Raw genomic sequence first — 24508 nt, forward strand, 5'->3', positions numbered from 1 at the left:
CTTCTATACTTTTTAGCACGTAGTTATTTATTATTAGCATTGTTCTTCCGACGTCTGATTTCTTTTTAATTCTAGGAAATGCGTTTTTCTGAGGTACATAAACTTTTGGGATTGACTCTATAGTTAATACATCCTTAAACTGAATATCGTATTGAAGCATGTCACGCTTCAAATTGATTATGGCATTTATTGATATATAATACGGTAACGATATCCGTGATTGCTTGCGGTAGGAACATTTACGCAAACAGGAACCTTTGCTTGAACAAATCGTTTTAATTAAACTGTTAATTCCGATTGAAATGAACGGAACGCAGCTACAAACTAATAGGCGTTCGGTAATGCATTCAATTATCTCATCAACAATTACAAACATCTAATGAAAATTCCTTGATTATATCAGCGTGTCATAGTTAATTTATTCGTAGTGAAAATTTAGGATCGAAACATTAACGTGATTAATTAATTAGAGTTTATGAAATAAAATGAACCCGTGAATCGGCTGGTTGAAGTGGTTCCATGCAGTCTTCACGTTCTCTTTATGATCTCCCTCGCGCGGTATTCGGACTTTCTAATTCGGGACGTCTCAACATGACTCGGGATCCGATCATTAAAACCGTCTACGCTTGTAATTGCAAGGAGCTCTAGCCTGAGAAAGTTCTTGGTGCCACCGAAATTCGTTCGCTTATCTTATCTCGTAGAAAATTGCACGCGAACGGACGGGGAGGAGGCTGATAGGAGAGAGCCTTAATTAAAGCGATGCACTGGCTTCGTCTCGAGCTGGTCACGTTCGTTTCGCGAAATAGGAAACACCGGTTTCAAACGTAAATTCGCGAGCCACGCGATTCATGCTCGCAATTATTCTCGACAGTCGGTGTCCGACAGGAACGGAATCGTTGAGGTATTTTCTGTTTTTCATTCCATCCTGTCTCACGGTTTCAGTATATTTTTTTATACGTGCAATCAAATTAAATTTGAGAGCTTCGAACAAGTTCCTTACATTTAATTTCAAGATGCTTGTAATACTTTTACTGATTGGAAATCGTAATTTAGAAACTTGAACGCTTCTAGGAAAGTGGCGTGGAATATTGACAAGTAAATATTGAAAACAGGCGACTTTTTCATGAAAACTTTCGATCAGATTCGCCGGGTGGAGGGTAGAAAAAAAATTCTGGAAGTACATAGCCGCTCGTGTCACGTGGGAAATCTTAAGATCGGTATCGGAGCAACTCCGGCGAGAGCGGAGTTTAATTTTACGCATCGCTAGCCGGCTTGCGGCCTCGCGGATGGGAAAGGCCAAAACGGATTATAGACGTTACACGCGAGGAGACGTTTCGCCGTGTTCGGTGCTCTTTCATTGCAATGTCACGGCCAGTCCGCTTCCCTTTCTTCTTTTCTCTTCGCGTTCACGCCTGGCCGGTTCCCTTCGCCTTTTTACATGCGTCGAAACCGAGGCTTTGACGCCGCGGATTTTTGCCAGTTTATTCTCCGCCGCTGAAATTCGCGTCGTTCACAATTGCAAGTAGAGATATGCAAGTGATTATAAAAATTATCTATCAGCTTTGCATTAATTTCGACGTATCTGACGAATATTGCAACGTTTGTATGAATGATAATCCAGAATTTTAATTGCTGCATAAAATTGAGATACCGAGTGTCCTTAATTTGTTGGAAATGGGAATTTCCGGAACAGATACGCGTTAATTGGAACAGTTTGTTCTGCCGGCAACGGCGTTATTGCGCGAGTAGATTTAAAGTTTCCAAGTTTGTTGTTTCACCTCCATCGGATGCGTGGACGGCCAATAATACCAGCCTGGCGCGGGTATCGTTGCATAATCTGCATGCAATTCGTGAGCAGAAACTTAGTATTATCCCTCGAGCCACGGTGTTTCATTGCTCCGATGGCAGACAAGTTTTACCGTGAATAGTGAACAGGCACCGAGTCAGCTACGACATTTCCCTATTTGTCTGATATTATCATACACGAAGATCGTTGCCACGTGGAAATTAAATTTAACGAACACGTTAATAGAAAATTAAACGCATTTTAATCCTTGCTGTTTAGAAATTTTAATTTCTCTCTGCTTATCTATCTGAAAATTCTGTTTTTCTTAAATTGTAACGATCGTCGCATTCTGCTTCGAGTTACCATGTTCGTCGAATTCTAATGGAGCGCAGCAAGGTGAACAGGTTCGTTGGATCAATCGATCAGAGATTTCCACTTTCACAAGAAATTCTCTTTAACTAATTAAGTTTTCTTTTTAATCTACCAACTAACGAGGCTAATTGCATCGTTTTAGTTACTGAGAGCAATTTTCACTCCTTGATGCTGTCCGCGCAATCGTTTTATTCCTATTTAAATACTAGAATTTATTGAGACACGTTTAGTGATTTTGCATTACAACTCTGATTTATTCGATATGTTGGCTCGAAATCTGCAAGGGTGTCCCCTTGAAAGATCATGCGCCATCAACTTTTCCAATGACCGTTCCTGAAAGGACCGCACATAAAAGTATATAGCATATACAAAATTTCCTGATGCTCGTGATCGCCGGAACGAATTCGGTCCCGGCATCCAGGACGGGGGTCCCACGGGACGAGGCACCTGGAGAGCCATTTCCGGCGAACACCGTCGGTGGCCCACATCGTCCTTTCGCTTATTGGATGAAAACAAATAAGGGAAAACTCATCATCCGAACGACGCCGATAAAACGAGTCGACCGAGATAAAGGACGCCTCTCGCTTTCGTTCCAACGATTTCTTCCTCGAAAACGTACCGTGCGATCGCGTCGATCCTTTTCCTCTCCCGCGAGACTTCTCGTTTTTGCGGTCCGTCCGCTCTGGTTTCGTCCCCGGGAAATTATAGTGCCCGCGCATCCGCCTTCCTCCCTTTTCTTCGAACTCCCGTTCTTCCCCCGTTTCGTTTCGTCGCTTTTTCTCCGTCTCACGCTGGGTGATCGCAATTAGCGTTACGTAGAATTCGACAAACGTGTCGCGACAGCCACGTCTCACCCCCTTTTTCAATTATTCCCTCTTTTAAGTAATTCCAGTTATTGCCGCTGCCCTCTCTGGTTTCTTGTAAAATCTTTTTGCAACGCGGTTCTGGCTTATCTTTCGTTTTCGTCGAGATTGGAAGTTTTCAGGGTCCTCAAAAGCAACCGTGGGTGGCACTCGGGTCATGGGTCGTCTCGAGTGGTGCTCCGCACCACGTAAAGTACGTTCCTTGCGCATGGACCAAGTAGTCGCTTGTTTCCCTTGAAAATTGGCTAATACAAGAAAGAGAACGTGAAATACACGAGATTATCTTAATCATTAAAATCCTTATCTCGGTCTCCTATTAATTATGATCCGATTAAGCGGTTCTCGCGTATATCATAAAAATATCTTTAATTCGTACCGGAAAGGAATGTCCGGAAATCTTGATACACAACTTTGTTTCCCTGTCGACGAATCGTGAAGGATGTTTGCGAATGGTACGCCGATGATGCAGATGCAAATGCGCGAGCTATAGCCGGCTGTGTGTAAAGCGACGAGCACCAGTTGGCTCCGTAAACTAACATATTTCGCTTTCCTTTGATCTGTAGCGCGCACGGGTCACTCCGCGTGCTCTGGCTTTTGTAAACGCCAGCACATCACCGAATCGGTCCCTGCCCCGGGGTAATTGGATTCTGTAATTACATGCAAATTTAATTACGATTGAAATTAATTACGCGCCCCTAATAAAATTTGCAATCGACGTAATATCAAAGACGAGATCCGTCTTTTGTGCTCCCGGTCTTGTTTCACGGATTGACCAAATGTGGATTAACTTATTTTGTATTAATGAATTTTGTATTGATTAATTTCTATTCTGAAAAGTATCGTTACTGATGATCTTCTCTGTTTAACTGTGAGATCAATGAATTTTCACGTGTGATATAAAGAATATTTCATTGAATTTATGCGATCTCTAGGCGGAAGTGTCGTTCAGGAAAAATGACTGTCAGCGTCGTCGTCGGTAATAAATATGCAAATGCTCAGGCAACGTCTGATGCCTGGGTAAAACATAATCCCGTGATTAGCGCCAGCTGATGCTGAAAGTGGGTTCGTTGCCTGGTCGTAGTGGTAGACGACTCGCTCTGTCGAAACTCGGGTCCTGCCCGTCCCTGCTTCGCCTTTCCGAGACTCTATCTCGAAACACTCTAGCGAAAATCCACTCGAATTGGATTGTATCCCTATTGCATCAGATAGGATTCCTTTGACCGAGGGTCTGCTTTGAATTGTGCAATAATTCCTGTTAGTAATGGGGAGATTTTGGCGCAGGGACATCGAGACCTGTGTATATTTATTATCTCGGATTATTGTACTGTCCACTATCTGATAACTATCCAATGAAAGATAATACTCATTGTTGCAACGTATTACTGTAACATTTAATCGTTGTGGTCAGGGATGCTATGATTTCTTCTCTTCCCGTTTTGTATTTTATCTCCACTTATTAGAAAATTCAGGATCGCATAATTCACTGACACGTGACACGGGCACGTGTCTATGGGTCGACGTAAGTGTGGAGAACATACTGCGCATACAGTAGTGGGGACAGAACGGAAAGAGGAGAAATTGCTCGATATAGCATCCCTGGTTGTTTGGAAATTTATCTGCATCTTAAGAAAGGCAGCTTGTGTGTTTAGTGACAAAGGCTAGGTAGAGCTCTTTGGAAAGTAGGCCGATGATATCTAGTTAGAGTGGCAACTGTGAAGTGGATTACGAAGGAGTTACCAGGTCCGTGAGCGGCTGTTACATGTTACAATTTCATTATCATTCACCACTCCTTGATCTCTGCACAATCGAGATTTCTCATGACGAGGCTTATTGAGCAATTGTTAGTAAAATTTTTAGTAGTTTAACGATCATTCGTTAATTCATGGTGCATATGAATTTTTACAAAGTATGAATTGTATTAATGGAACTTGTAGTAAGAACAGAATTTATAGATTCGTTGAAACGAAGTTTATGTTCCAAATGATTGAGCAGACGGATAGAAATGAAAGAGTGGAAACCAGATTTCCCGTTCCGTTTCGAACCGGTGAGCGTTATTGAATGATCTGCTAATGGAATTAGGTTCTAAAACGATATCGCCTTTTAATATCCAATACTCGCACTGCAGGGATTCTCTCTTACCTTTTCTGGTAATCATTTAGCATGTCTCGTTTTGAAAGGATTCTATATTTTTTCTTATCAATACGTCAGTTCCCGAATTATAATACATGAGTCACTGTCTGATATTGTATTAACAGATAACATTGATAGTAGGAATTTTTTTTACTTTTAATCAACGAATATAAATTATCGATATTTTATACACGATTTGAAGTGAAAAGGACTGGTAATTCAGTTCATTAGCAGATTCAAAGCGGATTTCGTCAAAGACATGATCCTCAAACGTACTTATGTCAGTAGTCCTCGCTTCAAACATTATGTGTGTACATATTCTCAAGCAGCTGAAATGTCTGCCTCAAGAGAATTAAGAGAAATGTAGGCCATCGACTGGTCAGGACAGTATAGCGAGTAATGAGATCAATTTAATCTTGTGAGACCATATGAATCTCGTTGAACGTTCTCATCATCATTGAATGCAATCGTTTTAATTACCTGATCCTATCCAAACTATATTTATACAGCAAATGCTAAACTTAATAGAAGTCGCTTATTCGTATCTTTTTTTGTCTATCATAGTCGTTCGTCGCTATTCATTTGCAGTTTATCGAATCGCGACGACTTCCCTTCGGCGAAGGGCATCCTCGCTGATATTTTTAAAGCCGTACAGGGGAAATTTTAGATGCGATGTATAAAACATGGCCGTACCTTTGCTGTAAACATATGTTCCGCGGTATTACCGTAAGAGCACCTCGGGCGTGGGATTTTCCTCCGGGTTTCGCCAGATGTGGCCACCTTACTGTCAGCTATTCATAAATTTATCATTCCTTTACTGTCCCTCCCTGGCCCCTTCTGATTCTTATCATAGTACCGAACATTAGTTATTTTGTAATGGAATCCAGTTGTAGTGGAGTCTCATTGATCTTTAGATCAAACTCTTGTAAGATCATTCATAATGAATAATAAATGATAACTCTAAATGAATGCAGATGTATACGAATAGTTTCTTGTTTAAATATTATTATAGTAATAATAATAATGATAGTGAAAAGATAATAATGTGGGTTTTTTTTGAATGTGTATAAGAGTCTTGGTAAGAAATGAATGAAAATTGAGATTGGTATAAATAATGCATGTACTGTGACGAATTTTGTAAAGTACATAGGTTGGGTATTGATATTGTTTAAATGTAAATTAAAAAACAAAAAGAGAATTGCATCGGCCGGGAATCGAACCCGGGCCGCCCGCGTGGCAGGCGAGCATTCTACCACTGAACCACCGATGCTTCGTGACAGAGTACTTCGCCGATTAAATTTTCACGAGCCTAAATTAGGCCACAATTAAGTCCAAGTGGTAGTTAGAACATAAACTCTGACTCTTTGTATCGATTTATGGCTTAAATATGTCATAAAAGATTCAAGAAAGCAAGCATAATTGTGCGAGCCAGGTAGTTGACCAAGTTTTACGACAGGGTCAATTGTCAACATCTGGCTTGCAGACATTCGGCGGCGTTATCCCAACCGTCTTTACTCTTTAGAAAGTAAGGGAGGAAAAAACTGAAAAGACCCACCGGAGTGCGAGCAGCCGAAAGCTTTATAAACGCTGGATTCACAATTAAAAAGGATACTATATGTCTTATTAGGAAAAAATGACTTAGGGTCATTTATTTCAGGTATGTGAGATAAAAACCAGAAAAGATGAGAGTAAATGGAACTATGCACTATTTATTCAATAAAGTTCGAATAGCTTAAAACACACGTAAGAGAAGAGACGTCGATCTGAGGACAAAAAGACAACCGCTCAGTTCGACGCTCGCAAGAACACTGTCTACGTTTTCTTTATGCTTTGTTTTAAACGTACTTTTGCGCCCCACGCGTCGCATTACGACCGTCCTGAGGAACATTTTGGACAAACGCTCGCATGTGGTTTGCCATAGACGGACCCGGTCATAAATTCAGCGCCATTGCTTATCGCCGAGTGGGATTACTTGGAAAAAACATTTAAAAGAGCCTCACTCGATCTTTTGTTGCTTACAGTTACAACTTTCTCCAAACTGTAATCCTTGGTTTGTTTTACGTCCATTTCAGAAAATAGTTACGTACTCAATTCAACACTATACGTTGTTTCCCAGCTCGAGGTCGTGGATTCAACTTTCTTTTAAAAATAAGATAATTAAATAATAATGTTTGCTTTTAATAAAAATTCTGTTTGCTTGACGAAACAATTCGAGAGATTTTGCAAGAGATTTAGTATTGCCGCTTTTAATTATAAGACTCTGGTTCGATAGAATAAGAGCTTTCGAAGGGAAATCGGGGTTGAAATGAGAGCCACTTGCTTTGGGGTTCTGCCTGAACTTGAAATCCCCGTGAACGCTCGTTATCTCTGATCTCCAGTATCAGCAGTGAGACGAGATCCACGCGATACGAAAGTTATCGAGTCACGTGGCGAAGCGCTTGTATCCGCCAAGATAACTCGGATCCCTTCCGATTATTATTACTGAATCTGCTACCCTCTATCGAACATACGCTAATTAGTACGTCCTCCATGACTCGCGTCTCAAATTCTTATTTCCCGGCTTTGAGCCGTTCCGGGCGATTATGGATGCCGGAGATTAATGGGAAAGTTGAGGGACTAAGTGACTTTGTGGGATTATGTTTATGTTTCCTGATGCTTGCAATTGCTGCAAGTATAGGATATAAATGGCTTCAGAAATTCTGAGGGACTGAATCATGTTGCTATTTTCCAATATGATTCTTTCTAATAAAAGCAACTAAGCATTTATTAGTGAAATACAGTTTAAAATAGGAATTTACATAGAGTTTATTTTAGAAATAGAATTAATTTTAATTCTCTCTCTTTCACCTCACGAATACAAATGTTTCAGTGTTCGAACGAGGACGAAATAAATAATCGAACGTAGTTTAAATTCAAATCTGAAAATAGGAACAACAAGGGAACAATCCCGCACGGCAGACGGACGAACGAAGTCCGCATAATTCTTAGTTCTCGAGATGCGAGATCTCTCTGATGACGATCGATCGGATTTGGGATTTCTCCGGGACGGACAGGTGGAGGAGAGATCGGTTTCTAAATCTCGAATAGAGCAGGCTTACGGGTACGTCGACGCACGATTCCGTATCCATGTCAAACAGGGTCGAACCGATGCCAGACAAGTGGGCTCCAAAAAAGAAAAAGCAGCCCGCGGCACTAATACGCGGGACATGGCCGTGTAAAACCGTCGATCCGGCAGTTCTGCTAACTTCCCCGTCAATCAGCGTAAGCCTCTTTTCGTTGGCTTAAGACGATGACGCGGCGGCGGATCCGTCCGGAGAAAAGGAGCAGCAGGTAGCGAAGGAGCTGCGTAAATGTTTTCGTGGATACCTCGTGAACTCTTACGATTCGTGGTGGTCCGACGCCTGGGAACGTTCTTCCTTTTTTTTTTTTTTTATTATCGACGTTCCGATAAAAGTCTGTCGAGTGTGATCGATTCGTTGTTTCGACGTGCCAATTGAAGAATTGCAACTTTGACATATGAATAAGCAATCATTCGTTAAACGTTTGACGGATGAACGCGCTCGATCTGTCCTTGGGATTTATTTTAATCCGTCGCAGTAATTGGTCATGTATGATCGAATTGTTTCCCATTGGGTTCAATCGATTTGACAATTCGCTCTTCTTGTAAGTGTCAAAAAAGGTCTCGTTATCAATCCGTCTTCCGAGCTATTGAGCACGAACGACCTGGGAGACTTAGGTCTCAATTGGAGCTATTACAAATCCCGATCGACGGAGATCCATCTTTACAAGAAAGTCCCCAATCAAGCACCCTGTCACGATGAAAGCTCGTCAAGCTTCCTGAAAAGGACAGAGTGCGCGCTTCTTTGCTAGCAAAAACACTCGCCACTTCGTCTTTTTCCGGGCATCTCCTTTGAGTAATTAGCCTGTGCCAACCTAGGGTGCTATTAATCTCTCTTCACTATTCTTTCTGCTCCGACACTTTGAGTGACTTGAGTAGATTCAAGCAGCAAAAAACTAAATCATAGTTCCTTTTACTTCATGATAATCCATTTACCTAACAAGAACTCGGAACGTTTCGAGAGTCACCGGGGGTAACGTTAATTGGAGCGAAATAACTGCGAAACGTTAATAATAATTTCTAGACGATATTCTGCGCCGTGAAATATTTTTCCAGCTTTGTCAAGCTCGGAGATCCGGAATAATCTCGATAGATTTTCACTGCCGCGGTGTACCGGGAATCCGCGCGATGCGGTACAATACGACGACGATAGCGACCACAATTTGTCGCAGGTGGTCTCATCTCGGGAAATCTTGAAAGCCGCTTGGCGATCCGCTTCTCAGTCACCGGTTCTTCTTCCTTCTTTACCATCTTTGTCCCACAAATGAGTGGTACGCCGTTTCGAAATGGCTTTTAGTTTTTTCATACTAAATTGTCCATTCGTAATTGAAATGACTACGAAAGTTTGATCAATTCGAGGCTACAAATTTTGGCAGTATTTCCCGTACTGATTTAGAGAAACGGGATAATCGATTTCGAGAGAGACGTATCGTGGGATGAACCCGACCGCCCCCGCGCGCGGTGACTGATAAGACGACGTCGGATCGACGTTTAAGCGCGGGGTCACGAGTACGAGTCGAGATAAGGCGGACACGTAAATGGCTGCGGTGCCGGTGGAACGGATAAAAAGGGGTTCGATCAGCCAACGTTTCCACCCGTACACTGGATTATCCCCGAGGTTCGCCCGGATTACCAGTCCCTCTTTCGCTTTTCGAGGGATCATCCGACGCGGTCACGCGGCTCTCTGCTTCGTGAATCCGAGGGCTGCTACCGACTTATCAAAGTCCTCTCGTAGATGTTCTCATACATCTTACAAGAAATAGCGCCAGGTCTTTTTTATCGTCGAGGGTAGACAATCGATGTTTTAATAATGTGTGAAACTGAGATTTCGCAAATTCTTAGTATGCGCATTTACTTGGCTGCAGAATTTCAATGGGAATACTTTAGATTCATGAAAATATTTTATTGGATCGATGGTGATTTACCTAATTTACGGTCAGACAGTCAATTACCAATCTTCGATTAGTCATCGAATGCTAAAATCCGTTTAGAGTTTCAACAAATTAGCAGAACGATTTGGTTCAATTTGCGCTACGCGAAGAACGAGAAACTGATAACAGTTAGCCAACAGTTAACTGTTTCACGCTCCGTTAGGCAATAGTTCAGACAGCATTGAATAATAGTTAGAAAGTGTTCAGTCAACAGGATGGAAGTGTATTTTACTCGGATATTAAAACAGGAATTTGTAATTTAATTACGATCGTTAGCTCATGAAAATTCTTATGATCACACAGTTTTTAATTTCCCCTGCTTTGAATAACAAAATGCGAGGCCATCAATCTTAAAACTCGGGGTGTATCTCATACACGTCGAGTATATATCCAAACTCCGCGGATCCGGTCGTTTGGCAAAGATTGAACGCTGAACCACCTTTCCTTTTTGCGAACGTCTTTCGCGTTGTATCTGAAGTCTCTGGGAAGTAAAATCGACCCTGTCGATGACCTTTCAGTTTATTTTTTCTCTTTAAAACTACCGCTCGTTGCTTTAAGGAATTTTTCATAGATCATGGATAACCAGTTTCATCCATTTTAATGGGACAAGCACAGAGAGATTGTAATGAATATAAATTGCTGTCTAATACGCGCGCAACAACGTAAACGTGAAACTCGCTTGGTTTCTCGAGAACCTTTACCCTTTTCTTTTTATGGTAATTAAAATGAACGAAGGTGTCGTTTTTATTAATAAATATGTCTCTTCAGTACTGGAAATGATTAGGACTCGGGGAAAAATGATAAAGATACGAGATCTGATTTTCTCATTGAAACAAATTCTTTATTCTGATCTTTGGATTACATCAGATCGATAATGATCGTCTCTTACAAATTCTCTTTAAGGTTCTGAAAACGTTCTGAATAGTTGACGTCGTGTGAAATTATCAGACGAGACAAGAGCAATCCGCGATTCCTTAAAACGTCGGTAACGTTTCGCTTTCGACGCTTAAAGGGATCGGCCCCGCGAGAAATACGTGAAGTCTCCAAAGCATACGGAATTGGACGATATTGATTTCCCTGGAGGTAGCGGTACGTGTCTAAAAAGTGGACAAAGGCAGGGACGGCGATGCGCGAACCGAATATTTCATGATATCGGTCAACTCCCATCGCGAATGAATATTAAAAATATCGCGAGATACGAAAAGGATTTTATTTGACGTCAAGACTCGGCTTAGAACTTCTTAATGAAGAACTTCTTTATCTTTGTCATATCCAATTGCATTCAACTTCAGGAATAAAACTGAATTCGTTTTATGCATTCCGATTCACTACAGAGTTTAATTACATGAAATTCGAGCAGTCATAGATCTGAAAAAATGGAATTTCACTTATATATCCCAATTATCATTTTTCCAACTGGAGAATGAGTTAAAATCAATAAATTGTCTAGCGTTGAATCCGAGCCACGTAGCCATCTTCGAATTCCAGGAAACATTTCCTGAACGCAAACACCGTGGTAGCAGTGGCCATGAATAAAGATGTTCCCCACGCGGAAGTTCGTTGAATTGGCTGGAAAGATGTGGCAACCGGTGGTTTCGGGCGTCGTCGTCGCGACGGCCGCATCGCATCGCGGTGTCGAGGGGTTGCACGATCCCGCGGCCGTGAGTCACGTTTAATACACGGTTTCACGGGGGTTTTCCGCGCTTAATAGTCGGGACCGCGGGAGGTCTCGCACGCGATTTGCATCGAGGATGTCCGTTTCACGTGCCACGTGGCTGTTTCGCCGCGAGTACAACACCGGGGGACGCGGAACAGAAATAACCGTGACTCGCTAGGTAACTAGAAGGTAACGATTCGTCCACGTAATTGCACTCCCTTCCACCGCGATTCGATAATCCATCTGCTTACGAAAAATCCAGTATGAATTATTCAATTCCTGACGCAAAATCTTATACCTTCTCTATTAATTTCATTTGGATTTACGTTATTTATTGAAATTATATTTAGAAATCGATCCTGTGTGTTGGACACCGTCAGGGTGGAAGAAACAGCCTTAAGCGTCATATCCCGTTAGAAAAGTGAAACAGTTGAGATAACGACGAGCTTTATATGTCTAGCACGAATCATAAATCTTGAAGATCGAAACGGGCGTTAACCCGTTCGAGTAAAAGGCTCGAGTCGAGTTTGATGGCTCTCACGGAACGCTCGCACAGCTAGCCACGCAGCGCAGCGTTAATTTCCGTTTCTGCCGTCTCGACTAAAACCCGTGAACTCGTTTAGCAGTTCATTAGCCACGCCGTTCCTCGGCTGGCGAATTATGCAAAAGTCGGAGAGCCACGGTTCCTCTACCCTTTTCCCTTATCGTGGAACCACGATGGTCACGTTCCACGAGCCTAGCGACCCGCGCTATCTCGTTCACGATCTTCGACGCGGAATCTCAGAGCCGGAAGTCGCGGTCGTTTTCGAGAGGACCGCGACGTGTCTCGAATAATTTACTTCGGACGATTTTCCAAGACGCACCAATTTGCTCCGGTAGAACTTCATTCTAATTTATCTCCTGTCTGTTCATATTTTGTCGTATGATAGTTTATTAAGTAAATCCATACAGGATTAACATATAAAGACTCTGACTCAAGTAGGGCAACGTGTAATGCTTTAATACGATGATCGAAACAATAGATACATTTAGATGTAATTTTTAATCATTGCCCAAGTCACGTCTGGTATTGTAATTTAGTTCACGTTATTTGGAATGATTTCATGTTAGAACAATTGCTGTTCCAGTTAAGTACGGAGTAAATTCGTTTGGCTAGTGCAGGGAGTTAGTTTGGACACTAATAGATACTATATTTTCTGGTAACGAACGCGGAGGAACGATGGAATTAGTGTTCAACCGCTTTCAAATTGACGCCCGCAATTCGTATCGGTTTTACGAGCTGATTCCCACCGGAGAATTAATGCTTGGACGTGAGGCGGTGGAAAATTTCGCCGAAACTATTACGTCTTCCCCTAATTAATTCCTTAATTCGTGACGTTAAGGAAATTGCTCAATAGTTCCGCTGATTATCTCCTTACCATCGTAGCAATTCGTTTAAGCTAACATTTATTTCTCTAGTTAATCAGACGATACGAATTGTTGCATGTAGAAACTTTTTAATGAAGCCAACGCTCTGATTCCTTCGATTGTAGTTTGATAAGGGAAGAGTCAAGGGACAGCTTATCACTCGTTACCTAAGTTTATCGGGTTCGCAGTTTGCATATTAACGAAAGTTAGTCGCGGCTTTCGCCTTCACGGTTCTCCGAGTTCCGACAAACAAATCGTGCGCGGAATTTTCGTGTCAAGTCCCGTGTTCTGTTTCACCTTCGACCCTCTTCCGCGGTCCTACCCTGCTGGGGAGGGTTACGGTCGCTAAGTCGCGGCGTAAACATTAATTTCTGAACCGAGGAGAATACCCGAGTTCATTACGGTATTGCGTATCAAATTTTCCGCAGGTGGTTAGCGAGGAAATTACGCTGCGTCTCGTTACGTCGAGGCGACGAAAATTAACCAACTTTTGGCAAGAGGGGAGATGCTTTTAAAGGTTGAAACAGGAGCATCAGCGCTCGTTTGCTGCTGGAATATCATTACACGTTATGAATCAATAAGAGGGTCACTTGACACCATTAGTAGAAGATGCAACACGTGAATTTTAAGTACTATTTTCATTATGAATTGGACGTTAATAATCCCGGATTTTCCTGTTTATCGGATTTCATTCGAGACTCTCCAATAAAATATTAAAACCGAACGGTGCAAGGCATTTTTTAAAATTTCATTTAAATTAAAATTTCATTTTAAACCAGAGAATTTTTAATATAAAAACTCAACGTTAAATTACGTCAAATTAAAGTCGTGAAAGAGATATTAAAACAACATCGTTTTTATTTCTCTATTTCTTGTTTCACAGTACGTAATATTCATCATTATTCTTGTATGGGCAAACATTTTTCCTCTTCACAGTGCATCATCTGAAAAGTCGAGTGTTTTCTTTCTTATTACGGAAAATAGAATAGAAATTTTAATTTTGCGGTGATGGTTGGAAAATTCGAGGGAGACCGTTGATTCCGGAAACGGTCGTCGTAACGGAGGGCGAGAGCCGCGAAAATTAAGGCTGCCGGCTGAATGTAATATCTCGCTACCAGAGAAACGTAACACCGTGCTGGTGCAGGGCGAAACTGCAACTTGTTTACTTAATGCAAGTACCCATTCAGTTCTCCGACTGTGCCAGCGCACCTCGGCGCCTGTCGTTTGACATTCCCCGTTGCAAGTCGAAAGCTCCTTTTCTCTGAAAGTATCCCTGGCACTCGCCTCGCTGGACAATCGTTTCTTGCCTGACGATAGCTTGGAAATTATCTCGAACTCGCTGTTGGTCTCTCTTTAAACAGAGAACGTATAATCGTATCAGTTGCATCGAATCAATGCGAAACAATAGAATTTCTCATATATTTTTTTTCGTAGATTATAGATAAGTCTCTGTAGAAAATATTTTAGATAGGGTAATCTATATTTGAATAGCAAGCAGATTTTTTTATATTATACTTGTTTCCAAGGAAGTCGTCGAGTTTCATACATAGAGATGGGGTTTCGGAGAAGATGGAATATCGATAAGACTCTTTGGAAGAAAAGGGAATTTCGTAACGCGAAAATCTGCTTAAATTTTACGGTGGTCATAGCTCGTACGATTCTGTCGTTCTCCTCGGAACCGAATAGACGTTCCTGCATACACAGACGTTATCGTAGATTGCACGCACCGGCGACGAGATTTTATTGCGTCCAATCTCCGTTCCCAGTGTTACTAGTCTCGAAAATGCAGTCTATCAATACCAGCCGAGAGCGTCGCGTTTATGCATGCATTTTCGTTTCGCATTCGCGTTTTACGACCGATTAACGTGGTCAGGCTTTCGTTCGACCAAACAATTTATTTTCACGTATTTCCAATAATACTCAGACAGGAAAATCTCTTAGAATGACTCGTCATTCAATCGTGTCTTAGCACGTATTTCCAAGAATTAGCGTAACTTTTTTTTATATTAAGTGTATATAAAAAAATAATACCAGTCATGTCTCGTCAGATGAATTTCTTTGTACATCGTTGTACGGATGTATTGGGTAGGATTAGAGCAAATTAGATACAATTGGAGTACCGGGAGTTAGGATAAGGTGTAAATCGTCGATATAATTTGCGAGCGGGCGACGGGTTAACCAACGAAATATCTCGTTCATATTGCGACTCGAATTTAACCCCGTGTCGCGGTCCTGTTGACGCAAACATCGTGAATTAATCCGGGTGTGGTGGATTTTAGAAAGCGGGCGCTGATTATGGATAAGCGGCCGGCCGTTGTTTTCATATAATTAAAACTTGTGCGCCGTTCGAAGAATGCAAATCCGCCGTTTATGACGATAACGATACACACGGTGCAGCTGCCGTTTCACGCTGCTCGTAACGCGTAATTAACGTGGTAAATTACAGGCCGCTTGATTATCGGGCTTCGTTTCCCAGTTACTCGGGAATTAAAGGTTGAATCAATTTGCAAAAAGGAATCTTTCGTAAATATTGGAAAATCGTTGCTCATGCAAATAATCGGTTCGGATAATAATTTTTCCAATACGTTCAGATTTCCTGATGGACAAATATTGAAAACATGGTTTATCTTTTTACTTCGGCACATATCGCTTCTTTATTTTTGATCGCGCGAATAAGTATTTTTTATGCATGTTGGAATTTTCAGGCAACGTAGAATTTCTTTATGCGTTCTAGAAAAATGACGTTTGTATTTAAAAATGATTTGGTCGATTTCATGTGTTTATTTAAAATCTTTCAACACGTACTGAGTTTACACATACTTCCTGATTGTAAAAATCGAATGAAGATTAAACTGCAGCAGCTCGGGAAGGAAGCCGACGGTATATTTTACAATAAACTCGAACGCTAATACGATTCCGCGTGCGATAAATCACGATGAAACCGGTTCGCTATGCACTGACAGATTTCATTTTATTACCGGGTACCGCGCGTAACTTAGAACCGCGGGTAGCTCTCCCGTAGTCATTTGTATCGTTTATATCCGTCGGGATTGTCAATAACGCTTTACTAGCACCGCGCGTTGTTCGCCGTTGAGAACAGAAAGAAGTCGATAACGAACGCGGAAATCGATCTACGATTCATGTTAGACCGAGTTCGCGTCTGTATCAGCCCTTGGGTTCGTCGGAACGGACTTTTTCCGAGCCGATTAACCACAGACGATTGTTGCATTGCGTTGGCAGACTTGTTTATTAATGAGCCTCGTGGCCAGTCGAAGAGATAAACTACTGCTTCGGGCATTGTGTAATTTGAACTCCAGGAGCTTGTCAACGGGAAATCTTGATAGCGATACCTCAAAAACTGTTACTGCTATTTTTTCATATTCAAAAACGATCCGTATTTCATTAATCATGAATTCGAGACTTAATTTCTTTTATTTCTCGCAATCATCAATTGGATGCAGCTAATAATTTTTGCGATTTAAACGAAACCAAGTTATTACAGTATATAAATATAAAGGTGACCATAACTGTACAGGGGTCCGAGTTCGCGTCTGTATCAGCCCTTGGGTTCGTCGGAACGGACTTTTTCCGAGCCGATTAACCACAGACGATTGTTGCATTGCGTTGGCAGACTTGTTTATTAATGAGCCTCGTGGCCAGTCGAAGAGATAAACTACTGCTTCGGGCATTGTGTAATTTGAACTCCAGGAGCTTGTCAACGGGAAATCTTGATAGCGATACCTCAAAAACTGTTACTGCTATTTTTTCATATTCAAAAACGATCCGTATTTCATTAATCATGAATTCGAGACTTAATTTCTTTTATTTCTCGCAATCATCAATTGGATGCAGCTAATAATTTTTGCGATTTAAACGAAACCAAGTTATTACAGTATATAAATATAAAGGTGACCATAACTGTACAGGGGAAATGAAAAGAGTCGATAAAAGCTTGAAAGCACTGCGAACACTGGCGTGACGATCGGCGTCGAAGTAATCGTCGTCTCTCCGGGGGGACGCGTATCGTTTCCGAGATAATTGAAACGTGTCTCTAGCGGTATTATTTATTGAGCCACCATAAATCGAATTTACGTACCGGCCGTGCCGTACATATATCGGAATCCGATTTATTACACTCGTAAAAACGCTGCCGTATTCTCTCGTTCTATCCTTGCCTCTTTCCTTCCTCGTCAATTGTTTTCCCTTAGGAATTTTACTCTCGACGTCCTCGCTCCCTTTTTTTATTAACGCCGCTTTTCCGAAAAAATTCAGATTGTAGTATTTATTTGTGACCTGAAGCGAGTTCGTATCATCGCAGCTGCCGTTATTTTAGCAGACAATCTGAAAGTTAGCCGCTATCAAGCGGTATCGCAGCATCGTGTTATGGGCGTTTCAGTCCCAGAACGCGACTAAGTTGCGTGCAACCATCGCAGCCAGGAACCGTATGCGAAAATCGTTCCGGGCTAAGTGCAAACGAGCTCTCGCTTTCATAGGAATAGCAGGGAGTAAACTTCATCGTTCGCAGATAAGTTGCGCGAGGCAACTAACCGCGTTAATGATCGCACTCCTACAATCACCCGTAATTGTAGCGAATTCATTAAACCGCGGCTGTTAACGGAACTCGTAAACCAACCGGAGATAAACTGTGTGAAAATAAATGTTTAATGACACCGTCTCGAGATGTTCGAATCGTTTTTAATAATAATTTTAGTCTTGCCTATTTTTTTTGTCTATCCGATAATCGAAGCTTCGTTCGTATAGTAAAATTGCATTTTTTATTGTTTATCAATTGCCCTGACTGGGAGTCGTGTTTTTGTGGAACAGCCGCTTGTATCAGCGGCGAAAACATTTTCACGCGGAATTGAGAGCGGAATGAGGCGCGCGACGCTTTTCTTTTCTCCCCTTTTCGTACATTTTTCCGCACGACCGTTGCTCGTTTCTCTCGTATACGCGGAGGCATGTCTGAATTGTCGTAGATTTTCTATGGGCGCCGTGCAGCAGCAGCGGCGGGGCCGGGCCACGGGCGCAGGGAGATTCGCCCCGGGAAAACCTGTTTATATTCACGACCGCGGCGGCCGCAAAGAGAGGAAAAATCGTGAAAGTTTATCTCGTTTGTAGCGACCACCCCTGTCGCGGCAGTTTTCCCTTCGACGATTTTCACTCCCCTTCTTTATGTACTCCTCCCTTTATCGGGACAATTCTCACCTCTCCGTTCTGTGTTTTTAATTCCCGCGGTTTCCCCGACAAAATAAAATAGCCTATCTAGATGTTCCCCTCGCGTTTTTTCTCTTCCTCAACATTTTTCTGATTCGCTTGTCTAAATTGCACCTTAACATTTCTGTTATCGAGTCTGAGTTTACTGCTCGCTCGTAGTTCCCACTAAACCGAAATTTGTATTCCTTTTAGAACTTTTAGGCTGTTATTAACGCTTTTGTTCGTTTCCTCGTTTTTCCCCGAGCTTTTTTGTAAGTTGCTCACCGTATCTCTACACAGTTTCGTTCCTAGCACTGCACACCCAGTCGCTTTATTCCTTTTGCGCGTTTTATTTCCCGGCTTTATATCCCGCCCCCTAATTCCTCGGCTCTGTCCGAATCTTTTACACGATTCTCTTTTTCCTCTCGACCGCAACCGAACCGAGTACGCTTAAATTGCACGATTCGAACCGGCGCGGATTTCCGATCCGGAAATTCGCTCACGTTTGTTCGACTACTCGCCGCATACCGCGACGGTTTCCTGATTTCCCTGGTCCCAACCTTGCCTGCCCGCTTGCTCTTGAAAATCTTCACTCGAACATAAAAGATTCTTGTGGGAATCTTGCAAGGGAGATTGAAATAAATTATAAATCTCGATATGACAAAGGATGAGTCAGTCTGATGATGAGATTTTAATATTGCATGTTGGTTCCCTTTGTGCTTATATTATTTGACGTGCAATTTTTATTATAGACATTGATTCAAATTTTTTAATGTTCATTTATTTTCTTTTTCAGGTGAGTGCCAATCTTTTAGGTCTAATCACGAGCGGTGGAGAGCACGTATAACTGCTCTACGAACAGGCGAGGTGAGTTGTGTAACGAAATTTACAAGGTACTCGACTGGAATTGCTACAAATTCCTCTTCGATCGAGTAAAAAATTCAGTGTATCCGCTGCACCGTAAAATCAAAAACTTTGTTTCGAAACACCGTTTCGGACTTGAAAAAAAGTTGCAGAGTTTTCAGTCGATCAAATGAAATCAATTTACCGCCGAGCTTTTAGTAACGTAAAACGTCGATATCTTTCGCTATTGGTTTAAAGTATTCAGCGCCTTACGTGGAATTAAGTAATACGTAATTAAATATTTCATCGCATCGAGTCACGGTGATTGAAAGAACCGAATGCCGTCAACGTACATCTTTATTTGCTTCAAGTGTGCAAGCTATATTTATTCAATCGTTATTTACTTTATTTTAATCGTCGCATCGTAGAATTATACATATTTGTTTTATTTTAAACGAGATTGCTAATTTCCAATTACAATTTTTATTTCTCACGTAGTAGAGATCTTTAAAATTCTAAAAACGTAGTTTTTAAAAAATGTGTTAATGAGTAAAGTTACTACTCGTGACAGTTTCTCGCAAACTGAATGTAGTTTATTCTTTGGGTTATTTCATCGTCTAATGGAGTCGAGGGTACCTTAATTAAGCTTCGTTCCATTCCGCGACCGATATAAACGTCTCGTTGAACATTTACCCGAACCGGACGTAAATACGTGAAACAGAAAGAGGGAGAGGGAGAGGTAGGCGTGAATTAATCTTGGTCATCCCCGGTGCTGCGTTTTTAAATGCCCGCGTTAATTAAGAGCCGCGAGTGCGTGCGTGTTAACATGCGAAACGTTCTTTTTGTTCGCCGTTTGCTCGCGTTGCACGCAGACGCCGCCGCCGCCGCCGCCGCCGCGCCGTTTCTTTTTACAGTCCCCCGAAGGGCTCGCGTGTCTCTCGTACCTGCGTATCTTTTTCGGAGCGGCCCGTGCGTATGACGCGATAATGAATGCATGTCCGTTAACTATGCGGCATACTTTCCCGTCAGACCTTGGGCTTCTCGTAATTGAAAATTTAACAGGCACCGCGTTACTACGCGCCTTTTAACCGCGTTCCTCGACGCTGAAAAATTTTATTCACTCTAATGTACTCGAATGTGGCAAAGCACGAGCGATTAAGAAACGGTAATCGAGATTGCGGAGGCTTTTTAAGTCAGATTTTCAACATCCTGCTGTGAATATTTAATGAATTATCAGAGACTGTTATTGATCGTATAATTCTTTTTATATACGCGTATTTTGTAGTCGATTAATTGAATGTGCTCGTTAACGGGACTCCTAATTCCTTTTGTCTCCTACTTTTCTGTCTCTCGAGGCGAAGCCGGTTCGCGTTATTAATCACCCCAGCCACGGGATTAGGCGCTGGGAATTAATCCGAATATTAATCAAACATCCCTTACGGATCTCTCGCTCTGTCCTCCTCTCCCTCTCCGTGGTCTGTGATAAATTGCGGATTCCCCGTGTTACTCACGCCTTGTTTAACCACGCACCCTGACTGTCGACCTGTCGCGATTCGTTAGCATCATTTAGATAAATGAGGACCCTTTTAAATTAATCTTTTCGGGCGACTCTCGCCGCGAGAATCGGGTTGCCAAATTTGGCGCGTAATTCCGCTGTTTGAATTGATGTTCAACCTTCCTTTTCCTCTTTGAATTCGGTCAATTCTTATTTCTCCTCAAGTGGCATTTGTAATTAATGGTCAGGTTTCTACTCTTTGTCCCAAATTAATGCGTTCTTATTTTACTTTTATTACCGTGCAACGTGAAGTGTAATGATTCTCTCGTTTTTCTGTTCGTTCTGCTATTTTTTAGTCGTTTACCGCGATATTTCAATGGACGCATGAAAAGACGATTGTTCTTTTGGTATCTGAACGGCCATCGGCGTTTCACTTAAACGCTGCGCGAAGGGATCGGAGAGATGAGATTTTTGCGGGACGTGTGGGCTGTAAATCTAGATCGTGGCTTGTTTCATCCTTTTCATATTTACCGCGGACCCCGGGCTCGACATAAATATCACTCTTGCTGACCGTTGCCCAGAGATGTACGATATTGCCGGTACTAGCAACGGCGGAACCGCGGAGTGCGTGACCCGGGTCCGGAATCGTCCTAAACGACGTCACTTCCAATCGCGACTGCTATCCGTCTTCGTAATACCGTGCCATTATGCAAAGTTTATGTCTCGTCGAAACGATCCGACATTTGCCCATCATTAATCCTTTCAATATAAACAATTTTCATGTACCATCCTGAAAATTACTTCGGGTTTTATTAAGAATTCCATGAAGAATGTATTCTCATCTGATCTTTCTTTTTTTTTTAATATTCATCACGTGCCATCTTGAAAATTAAAAATCTGAAACGTGATCAACCCCATCGCGTTAGATAAGATGATCGTGTTAGTCTTAGGTATAAGATATTAATAGTTTAACGAGGGGGGAACGATAGAGAGAGGTGAGATTGCAGTTTAATGGAATATAAGGAGTTTAGGTTTAGATATACCGGGTCAAGAGTAAGATGAATAATGTCAAGCGTCGTTGGCTGCTATTATCTCGTTTGTCATCCGACGTCGCACAGTGACAGTAGGTACACGGAAATATCGCGATGGCAGGTGCAGTTATCTGATGCCGGGGCCCGGATCGATAAACGCGATCTTAAATAGGTTACGTTTGCCAAGGGTGTCGCCGTATGCGAACGAGGGTAGATCATGTGGAAAAAAACCGACTTTTATCAAATTATTAATTCCTTTTGGCCAAATTAAAAAATAGATCGAGAATCTCTTTTAAATATGAACCAATTCCTCACCGACTTAAACGAGATTAAAAAGGATCTGGTATTCCTTTAAATCTTGGGAAAGGATAATTTAAGATAGGAATAATCTCCGGAGTCGTTCCTCATACGGGAGCGCGTCTTTTGATTCGTTTTCCGGGCGAAGAATAGCCCCGAGTCGGCATGCAAATAACAGGAAAACGGGGTGGAATCTATATAGCTTGAACGCTCGTCGCAGAGGGATGCTGCCGGTGGTCCAGGGCGGCGAAGGGAATATCCGCGATAGGATACGGTTCAATTATCCTCGTTCCTTTCTTCCTTGCCCAGAAACGAAACAACAATGCCGTTGGATAAACACGCGATAACCGAGCTTCGAACGAAATGAAACTTCGCCTCCTTTTACCAATTTTTCTGCAGCTACGTTTCTTATAGACAGATTTTTTTTCATTACTTGGCATAAAACAGGATACGTGATAGAGTTTGATGTTCATGAATGACGACAAAAATGGTTACACGTTTTCTTTTTAAAATTGTTTCGTCTGTTTTCTACCTAATTCTCTGTTTTCAACATGTTTGTAAGAAAGTCGAGGTGAAAAAAGATTGCATGTAAAAGTGCAGTCATTAATCTGTAGTCAACAGCAATGAAATTAGGCGCGCATCGCAAACCAATTTACACCAGTCAACCCTCAATCTCTTTCTTTCACTCGTTCGCTCGTCGTTGCTCAAGGTTCCTTCTCATTATTATACCGCACATTTCCTCCTTCCACGGTCTCGTCTCCTACCCGGCAGGACGTTTTTCCTCGGTTTGCACTCGGTGTTCCGTGTAGCTCTGTCCCGCGTTCTATTTTTCGTCCTCTTCATCTATCTTCGTTAATGTTTGTCCGCTTTATTTCTAGCCGCTCGTTTCTCGTGACGCGGCCCCTCGTTTTTCTTCCACCCGGTGTACGTACTACCCTCCGCGAGTTACTTTTTCGTAATTTCCTATTGCTGATACCGAGTTTCCTGACTCGGGAATTTCACCTGTTCCCCTCTTCTCGCGCGATAAAGGACGCGTATTCATTGAAATTCTCTTTTTACTAACTTTTTCAATGTTTTCTTTTTCTTTGGATGAACTGTTTTTTTTCTACGTGCTCCGTAGTTTTGTACACGTGTAACTTGCTTGGATTTCGGTGCTCAAAGCTTGTCTAATAGCGATTTATTTATAATTAAATTATTGCATGGAATTATTTTAATTGGATTTACGAATTTGTTTGCTTGTTTGACATTTCAACCTTCGTTCTCTCGTTCGTTTAATATCCATCGAGTCCGACACTGTTGGACCAGTTCTTCGAGGCGTTTCCGGTTCAATAGGTCGCGCAAGCTGGACGCGAGCCAGCGTCGATCGCAACGCAGACAATGCTTCTCTCGTGTGGCCGGCCACCATGAGATGTTTAAACAACGATTCGAATGGGCAGGGGCCAGGAAGGGGGGCGATCGAAGGGAAACGGGGGGGAGGGGTTCCTGTCGAAGCAATTGGTAAATGGCCGGGCCACTCGTATTCCCCTCGGCGCGAAATAGACGTTGACGAGAAAAATGGGCCAATTAGTTTCCCGGCGAGGTCTCGAGGAGCTCAACCGGATGTTGACGAATCGGACATTGCGGCAACTTGCATTGTGCTCCCGAGGTGAGCAATGGCCTTCCGTTTGGCTCTATGCGCGCATGCTACGGGTTTTGTCGGACCCAAGATGGATACCAAATTGCTCTCTAGTACTACCGCATTGTTGGGTGTATTCGGTTGTAACTCCGTGAAGAATGATCCGGGATTGAAAGCTGTTCGTCGGTGAAATTCGGCAAACCGGTCGAATACTAACAAGCTACAGCCAGATGGACTATTAGAAACGGTTCAGATCTTTACGTTTGTACATTATTCATATCAGATTTCATTAAGAATATATTTTTACGATCATTGCTTTGGACGATTTTTAAAAAGCAATTGTATTCTTAAAAGAAATACACCCAGCATTCGTTTGAACAAACGATTTTCTTTTAAAGAGATCGCGGATAATGACACCGAACGTAGGATCCCCCTTTGTGGAAGAGACGTGAGAGCGCGCACGAAACGGTAGAAAAACGTCGAAACGATCGACGATTTCGCATTTAATATAAATGCAAAAATGTCCGCGGGGCTGAAAGAGTTTGCGCCCGATCATCGCAAATCCTCGTTCGATTCCCTCGTTTTTTTTTTTTTTTATTGTACTGTGTTGCGTGATGACGAGGACGGTGGGAAAAAAAGTCGGAACGCAAAACGGTTTTGATAACAGTTTACGAGAGCGAGAATCGATACGAGCGGGGAGACATTAAAACAAGAAATTTCGTTACAGAGTGCTGAAATTTTTGTGTACACATTTCGATAATCGTGTTCCA

At 42.1% G+C, this 24508-nt stretch overlaps 1 protein-coding gene and 1 non-coding gene across 2 annotated transcripts in view; one reads left to right on the forward strand and one right to left on the reverse strand.

The window, feature by feature from the left end:
- Positions 1-24508, forward strand: part of alpha-Man-Ia (alpha-Mannosidase class I a) — a 284265-nt gene that overhangs the window by 28193 nt on the left and 231564 nt on the right. The window lies entirely within an intron of this gene.
- Positions 6351-6421, reverse strand: TRNAG-GCC (transfer RNA glycine (anticodon GCC)). Its single transcript has one exon. It is a non-coding gene; the product is annotated as a tRNA-Gly (tRNA).

This window comes from Ceratina calcarata, unplaced genomic scaffold (assembly GCF_001652005.2).
Source record: "Ceratina calcarata isolate Rehan_Ccalc_2016 unplaced genomic scaffold, ASM165200v1 scaffold308.2, whole genome shotgun sequence".
Taxonomy (NCBI): Eukaryota; Metazoa; Arthropoda; class Insecta; order Hymenoptera; family Apidae; genus Ceratina; species Ceratina calcarata.